At 48.3% G+C, this 8,606-nt stretch overlaps 1 pseudogene; it reads left to right on the top strand.

Moving 5' to 3' along the window:
* Positions 1-214: 214 nt before the first annotated feature.
* On the top strand, positions 215-7,981 carry LOC123019659 (annotated as a pseudogene).
* The last annotated feature ends 625 nt before the right edge of the window (positions 7,982-8,606 follow it).

Below are 8,606 nucleotides of genomic sequence, written 5' to 3'. Positions count from 1 at the left end.
CGGGTGGCAGGGAGTCCCTGCGCTGCAAGGGGGGCAGGAGAGTGGGGGGGGGGGCGGGGAAGAGCCCGGTACGTGTGCGTGGGGGAAGGAGATGTCGGCGGGGGGTCTTATTTCGTGTCAGGGGGCGGGAACGGGATGCTTCCACCATTGCACCCCATAGGGAGGTGCCTTATGTGGCTGATCCGCTTGGGGCCCCCCCGCCCCCTCTCCGTGGCGTGTCTGCATTCTGCAGACCAGGAGTCCACTTCGATTCGGCCGCGTGGGTGGAGGGACGTAGCAGTGAGCTGCAGCTCGAGATCGATGCATCAAACGGATCCATTGATTAAGTGTTCTGCATGACTACAACCCATCCCATATTAATCGGGCACCGCTCCCTCCCATGCAAATGTGGGTCCCGTGATGCAGTTCTGCACGAGGCTGAGCCGCTCCCTTCTTTCTCTGTTGCGGCGCTGAAATGACAGCAGCAGCAGCAGCAGCGGACAAAGGTGGGCAGGAGAAGACGAGGCTCCCCCCCCCCCCAGGCGCTGCTTTGGGGATCCCTGAGAGGGGATTCCATGAAAGACTGCGGGGAGGACGGGGGGAGGCACTCAGGGTAGTTTCCTGAAAGGCTGTGAAGAAAAGGAAGACCAACTAGGAGAGGGATCCTTTCCGTAAAGAAAGCCACAACCTGGGATTTAGAAGAGTGGAGCTGGGCTGTCGACTGCAGGATGTTTTAGGGGGCTTTCATTTATGAGGGTGCCATAAGTCAGAGATGACTTGACAGCGCACAGCAACAACAATGCAAGTTTGGCTGATGAATATGTCGAGCTTTAAAAGTGCCCATGTGTAATCAACAGAGGTGGCTTTAAATGACTGACTGCCTTAACTGAACCCAATTCTGAGCTAGTTTAATATGAGGGGGGGGGGGCTTAAACAGAAGAAAGGAGCTGGTGAAGTTATGTGAGGAGGAGTGTGGCTGGAGCTCCTCTGGTAGACTAAGAGAGGAATTAAGGTAATAAATAGTTAGGGAGGGACATGAGGAAGGGAGAAACATCTTCTGATTCTAAAGCAAGAGAAAGACTGGTCAGTGGCTCTTAGATGAAGGATATTCCTCAAGTCCCGGTTTCTCTTTGGCTTTACCAGCTTTTCCTTCAGGACCAGCTTACTAGCTAGAGTCCAGAACATTTTTTCTTGTCCTGGCAGTCTAATAATGCTTGAACAGAACACTATCTTGCTTTTACAGAGCCATCCTAGCTGTTCTTCCTAAGAAATCTTTGCCCAAATACGGAAGAGGAAAAAGTTTTATTTGGCTCCTTTTCAGGGTTTTTGGAACACAGATCAAAGATGGCGGAGCAAGACTCAGCTGGCCCTGAAACAGGAAGAGATCCGGAGGACCTGAAGATGAGGAGCCAAGAGGAATGCTGGGAAAGAGCAGTGCAGAAGGTCCTGGGTGAGGACATGGTGAACCTGCATGTGCAGCTCCAGCGTTTCAGGCAGTTCCGCTACCAGGAAATGGAGGGACCCCGTGAAGTGTGCAACCAGCTCCACCATCTGTCCCGTCAGTGGCTGAAGCCGGAGCGACACACCAAAACCCAAATGCTGGACCTGGTGATCCTGGAGCAGTTCCTGGCCATCCTGCCGGCGGAGATGGCCAGCTGGGTGAGGGAATGCGGAGCGGAGACGTGCTGCCAGGCGGTGGCCCTGGCGGAGGGCTTCCTCCTGAGCCAGGCCGAGGACAGGAGGCAGGAGCAGCAGCAGCAGCAGGTGAGGGCGTTTCATCCAAGGGGGCCAGAATGGGAGATGCTCAAACTCTCTCCTGATGGTCTCACCTGTTCTGGAGCTTGCCCAAAGAGAGATGTCCCGTTCCTCACCCCAGCCTTTTTCCCTTGCATGCATCCTTCCGAACCCTGCTGCTCATCGCGAGTCCTGGTTCCTCCCTGCTCTTTCAGGCGAAGAGTGGAGCTCTTTTCCCTGCAGCCGAGGCGGCTCCAGCAGATGCCAGGCAGAGAACGCCCCAAGCGGGACTCCAGCAGGAGGGGGACAGATGCGCCGCCTTGCAGGGTAAGGGTTAATTGGGGAAGGGAGAGGTGTTTCAGTTCCTGAATTGTGCAAGAGGTCCTTAATATGAGAGGGGAATTAGACTTCTTTCTACATTCTTTGCCACAGTTCAAATATGTGTTTTAATTCTGCAAACTTGAAAGCTTTGTAAAATGGAAGCTTTGGTGCCCACAGCACAAAGGAAAAGATGTATTTTTTTCCTATGGAACAGGAATAAAATTGGAAATACAGTTCAAGGGAATAATAACTCTATCGATCTGTCTGTGTATCTCTCTATAGTACCCAGTGGCTGAAGCTCTGTGGGCAGCTCACAGCAATTCATAGCACAAGGAAATAGTGAAAATAGCTGTTACTGAAATACAAATACAAAATGCAGCATGCGATAAAATACAACATGCAATTCCAATATACAGAATTCAGAACAGGTTAAAGAACTAAAACCATTTCAGTCAAAACGCGATCTGTTAGGGCACCTAACACGGTCCATAATATGTTATTAAACAGCTGAGAGTAGAGCGCAGTCTTAACCTGCCTCTGGCGTCAGGTAAGCCATGGTGGAGCGATTGGGGCCACCACCGAGAAGGGCCCCTCTCTCACTGCCACCCTCTGAGCCTCCCTTGGAGGTGGCAGTCAGGGGAAGGTATCAGGTGTCAGTTGTGGGAACTGGGTCGATCCTGGTTGGCAGAAGTGCTCCATCAGGTATGGCGCTTCTAAGCTGTGTCGGGCTTTGTAGGTCAAAACCAGCACCTTGAACTGGGTTTGGAAGCATGCAGGCAGCCAGTGTGGACACACCGGATTGCGTCTTAGATCGTCAGAGCTTCTGGTCCCGGTTATTAGTTAGACTGCTGCAATTTGCACAAGCTGCAGCTTCTGAAGAGTCCAAGGGTAGTCCCGTGTGAAGGGCATTGTAGTAGTCTAACTGGGAGGTTATGAAATCCAGGCTCTCCTTGTACAGGTAGGGGCCTCACTGAGCCACCAGCTAAAGCAGGTAGAAGCTACAATGAGTCACCAAGGTCACCTGGACCTCAAGTCGGTCCTGAAGGACCCCCAAGCTATGAGCCTGCTACTTCCGGGGGTGGGGGGTGCAGCCCCTTCCAGAACAGGCTGAGCAGCTCCAGATGGGTGGCACCTGGACACAGCTGGATCTTCTTAACCCTCATCCAGCCCGTGGTTGCGGCCAAGCACCAATTCTGCCCATCCACAGCCTTGCCTGATGGAGATCAAAAGGAGAGCCAGTGTGGTGCAGTGGTTAAGAGCATGGGACTGGGACTCGGGCGATCTGGGTTCTCGTCCCCGCTCAGCCATGGAGTCAACTGGGTGACTTTGGGCCAGTCACAGACTCTCAGCCCAACCTACCTCACAGGGTTGTTGTGGGGATAAGATGGAGGAGGGGATGTAAGCTGCCTTGAGCCCTTAGGAAAAAGGCAGGATATAAATCGAAAAATAAATAAATAAAATAGATGGGGCTATGGGGTGTCATCACTGCACTTGCAGCAGCGCGCCCCAAAACACCAGGTGATCCCCTCAGCAGCCTCGTGCAGATGCAGAATGCCCCACCGGGCTTGATCCGCTCTCGGCGGATTTTAACCGGACAGGCCGATTCCCGGGAAATTCTTTTCACTTACCACCACTTTTGTCTCCTGCAGGGGTGGGAATGGTGCCCGCAATGAGCACGGTCCTTTTTCTGCTGCTCTGTGATCAAATGGAACCAGCTCAGGTAGGAAGCAGGAGCCCTGGACTCATGGCGGGGGGGGGGGGGGCAGCCACAGGGCCCCCAACCCGGGACAGAGCACGTCTCTCTCCTTCCCTTTCATTTTGGCAGAGCTAAGATATTGAGCAAAACCCTGCTGGATCGGACCCTTGGCTGGCCAGGTGGCTTCTGGGAAGCTGTGATTCCTTTGGATGTGAAAAGCAATGAACACGATAGCGTGGAAAGAAAAAGGAATTTATTTAGACAGATAGAGGATGTGCTTATGACGCCCTTCAGCCTGCCCCTTCTGCCCCGAAATCCTGTGGCCGGTTTGCCCAGCACCGCTTCTGCAGTCAAGCCTGAGCTGAGGCCCTGCCAACAATGAGATTCTCCCTTTTTTTAATTTAATTTAATTTAATTTAATTTATTTATTTAGAAAATTTCTATGCCCCCCATCGCAACAAAGCCTCGGGGTGGCTCACAACAAAAACATACAAAATTATACAAAAACAAAGTTATACACTAAAAATATTAAAACCCGGTGCATCTCGGCTTAAATTTTTTAAAAATCCTACATAATAAATTAACACTTAAAATAAGTTTTAAATAAAAAGGTCTTAGCCTGGCGCCGAAAAACAAATAAAGATGGCGCCAGGCGGACCTCTCTGGGGAGCGCATTCCATAGGTGGGGCGCCACCTCAGAGAAAGCCCTCCTCCGGGTACTCACCCTCCTAATATCATTCACAGAGGGTTCCCGGAGAAGGGCCTCTGTTGCTGATCTCAAGGGGCGGGAGGGCATAAATGGACGCAAGCATTCCTTTAGATACACCTGGTGTTAATTGTGGGTGAGAGTGGGGATGGTGACAAGGTAGCTGATGTGATTATCTGGCACTTGTCATCCGCTCCAGTCTCTCATGTCACACTGGTGCTTGATTTGAATTGATTCTTAAAGCAGCGCTCCCCAAATGGCGCTTGGCTTTTGCCTGACCCTGGGCATAGGGTGGCGGGACTGTCAACACGAGCTCCTTGCGGTTACAAGGGTCTTCCGTGTGAAGCCACTGGAGGCGTCCGCAGGCAGGATGGTGCAGGGGGGACAGGGCAGGGCTGCTTCTCGCTCTCGATCCCCCAGCCACTGGTTTGCGGGGAAAACACGTTGAAATCCTACAGTATGATGCCCAGCCAGCTCACTCTGTGTCATGGCTGAGAAGAGAATATTTCCGTGTTTCATCCAGGGTCTGGTGACCTTTGAGGAGGTCGCCGTGTGCTTCACGGAGGAGGAGTGGGCCCTGCTGGATCCTGGCCAGAGAGCCCTGCACAGCCAGATCATGGAGGAGAACCTTGGGATCATGGCCTCTCTTGGTAAGGCTCCCCCTTTTCCTTCTTAATAATAAAATCAGGTTTTGGATGCAATCATGATTAGGAAGAGAAGGTTGCCATCTTTTTGTCCTGGCTGCCTTTGAAGACATAGGCCTCAAGAGGTGATGTTCAAAAAGAAACCAACATACATTTGCTAGTTGCAAAGTCGCACCTGACCCATCGTGACCCCATGGACAACGCTGCTCCAGGCCTTCCTGTCCTCCGCCATCCCCCGGAGTCCACTCAAGCTCTCACCAACTGCTTCAGTGACTCCATCTAACAACCTCATTCTCTGACGTCCCCTTCTTCTTTTGCCATCCATTGTTCCCAGCATTAGGCTCTTCTCCAGGGAGTCCTTCCTTCTCATTAGGTAGCCAAAGTATTTGAGTTTCATCTTCAGGATCTGGCCTTCTAAAGAGCAGTCAGGGTTGATCTCCTCTAGGACTGACTGGTTTAATCGCCTTGCTGTCCAAGGGATTCGCAGGAGTCTCCACCAGGACCACAAGTCAAAGGCCTCAGTCCTTCGGTGCTCAGCCTTCCTTATGGTCCAACTTTCACAGCCATACATTGCAACTGGGAAAACCATAGCCTTGACCACATGCACTTTTGTTGGCAGGGTGATGTCTCTGCTTTTTAGTATGCTGTCTAGATTTGTTGTAGCTTTCCTTCCAAGGAGCAAGCGTCTTTTAATTTCTTGGCTGCAGTCCCCGTCTGCAATGATCTTGAATAATATCTTCCAAAAAACATGTTGATTAAAAAGTCTTAATCTGGCAGTGGAAACTAAGTAGCGAAGGTGCCAAGCAGCTTCAGTAGGGAAAGTGTTCCAGGGAGAAGGAAAGCAGGAACAGATGGCCCTTGTCCTAGCCGTCTCCCCATTCACTTTGTTAGAGGTGGCTCACAGAGAAGGGCTGATGATCTCAGTGTTCTGGTAGGGATATAAGGAGACAGGTGTTCCTTCAGAGATCCTGGCCCCAAGCCATTTAGGGCTTTGTATGTTAACATCAGAGAGCCAGTGTGGTGTAGTGGTTAAGAGCGTGGGACTGGGACTCAGGCGATCTGGGTTCTAGTCCCCGCTCAGCCATGGAGCCAACTGGGTGGCTTTGGGCCAGCCACAGACTCTCAGCCCAACCTACTTCGCAGGGTTGTTGTTGTGGGGATAAGACGGAGGAGGAGAGATGATGTAAGCTGCCTTGAGCCCTTTGTTGGAAAAAGGCAGGATATAAATCGGTAGATAAATAAATGCATAAAAACTTTGAATTGGGCCTGGGCCATAACAGGCAAATGAAGATGAAGTCAGATTTCCACGGTCTCCGTCAAATACCTTGTACTACACTGGGAGTCAGTGGATGCTGAACAACAGAGGCAGTAAAGAACTGCATCTCATCTAAGTATACTGAGGTCTTTAATCACAAATCTTATTTGAGGGTATTCAGTTATTTCAGCTTCTGTTGCTAAATTGCTTACTGATTCCTTCTCTTTATTCTAGAACGTGACTGCTGGGAAGTAGAGCATGAAAGAGAACCCGGTGGGATGTCACTGCAAAGAGAAAAACGTAAAAACAGTGAAGATCAGAGAAGCAGAAGTGAAGCAAATACATATAGGGTCAATAATTCCTTTGCTTCACAGGGGAATGGTGAAAATGATATCACAATCCTAGAAGAAATACGTAAAAGACAGGAAAATAAATGGCATTTACTTAGGAAAACTTTTGATTCTGAATCAAACAATAAAGGCCATTGTAAAATACACACACTGAAGAAACCATATAAATGCGTGGAGTGTGGAAAGAGTTTTGGTAAGAAAATACATCTCAGTCGTCATGAAAGAACTCACACGGGGGAGAAACCATATAAATGCCTAGAGTGCGAAAAGAGCTTCAGTCGTAAAATATCTCTCACTTCTCATCAGAGAACCCACACAGGGGAGAAACCGTATGTATGCTCAGAGTGTGGAAAGAGTTTCAGTCAGAAGATAACTCTCACTCAGCATCAAAGAACTCACACAGGGGAGAAACCATATCAGTGTCTAGAGTGTGGAAAGAGCTTCACTCATAAGATAACTCTTATTTCTCATCGAAGTTTTCACACAGGGGAGAAACCACATCAGTGTTTGGAATGCGGAAAAAGTTTCAGTCAGAAAATAAATCTCACTGCTCATAGAAGAATTCACACAGGCGAGAAACCGTATCATTGTTTTGAGTGTGGAAGAAGCTTCAGTCAGAAGGTGACTCTCACTTCTCATCAGAGAACTCACACAGGGGAGAAACCATATAAATGCTTGGAGTGTGAAAAGAGCTTCAGTCGGAAGACACATCTCACTTCTCATCAAAGAACTCACACAGGGGAGAGACCCTTTCATTGTTTGGAGTGTGGAAAGAACTTCAATCAGAAGATAGCTCTCACCTCTCATCAACGAACACACACAGGGGAGAAACCATATCATTGTTTAGAGTGTGGAAAGAGCTTCAGTCAGAAGGTAACGCTCACTCAACATGGAAGAACTCACACAGGAGAGAAACCATATCAGTGTTCAGAGTGCGGAAAGAGTTTCAGTCATAAGATAACCCTCACTCAGCATGAAAAAACTCACACAGGAGAGAAGCCGCATCATTGTTTGGAGTGTGGAAAGAGCTTCATAAAGAAGACAAATCTCACTTCTCATCAAAGAATACACTCAGGGGAGAAACCATATCATTGTTTAGAATGTGGAAATAGCTTCAGAAAAAAGACAACTCTCACTTCTCATCAAAGAATACACTCAGGGGAGAAACCATATCATTGTTTAGAATGTGGAAAGAACTTCAGAAAGAAGACAAATCTTACTTCTCATCAAAGAGTTCACTCAGGGGAGAAAGCGTAGAATTGCTTGGGGCTTAGTAAACGAAAACCTTGCATTTAATCACGGGAGAATGAGTAAACCTGCTTGGAATGTAGAAAATAATGTAGCTCACTTCATATAATAACTTGTATAGATGAGAAATGATAGAAATAATTCGAGTATGGAATGAGATTCATTTACAATCAAGCCATATTTCACATCAGAGAACTCAATTAGGAGATAAAACTGTATGAAGGTATGCCAACCAAGGAGTCTGTTAATATACTTAAGCTAAGACAACAAAGAAACTTCCTTAGACAATCTTCTATATCAGTAGACAGTGAAACATAATGTCTTGCAGAACACACATATAGATATATTCCCAGAATCCAGTGGAGATGGATTTTCTCCCTTAAGTGCATTTCAAATGTCTTTTAAGAAATATTCATTTCATCTGTGTACAATGGTTAGGCAGAAAAAATGCATACTCCCAAGACTTTATAGATATGTGCAATTAGCAAAACCAAGGCAATGCTTCATTAAAGGGGAAGGGATTGCTCCTTTGGTTGAGGCAAGTAGAAAATAAATATGCAGGCATCATAACCCTCAACATGATACTGTTCATTAAGAAGTCACCTCTTGAGTTAAAAATGCGATCCTTGACTACTTGAAATCTATGTGCAATAAATATCGGCACAGAAATAGC

Source organism: Varanus komodoensis, unplaced genomic scaffold (genome assembly GCF_004798865.1).
Source record: "Varanus komodoensis strain SLA01 unplaced genomic scaffold, ASM479886v1 scaffold133, whole genome shotgun sequence".
Lineage (NCBI taxonomy): Eukaryota > Metazoa > Chordata > Lepidosauria > Squamata > Varanidae > Varanus > Varanus komodoensis.
Note: the sequence above shows the minus strand (reverse complement) of the source record. Positions and strands in the feature narration are given on the sequence as shown.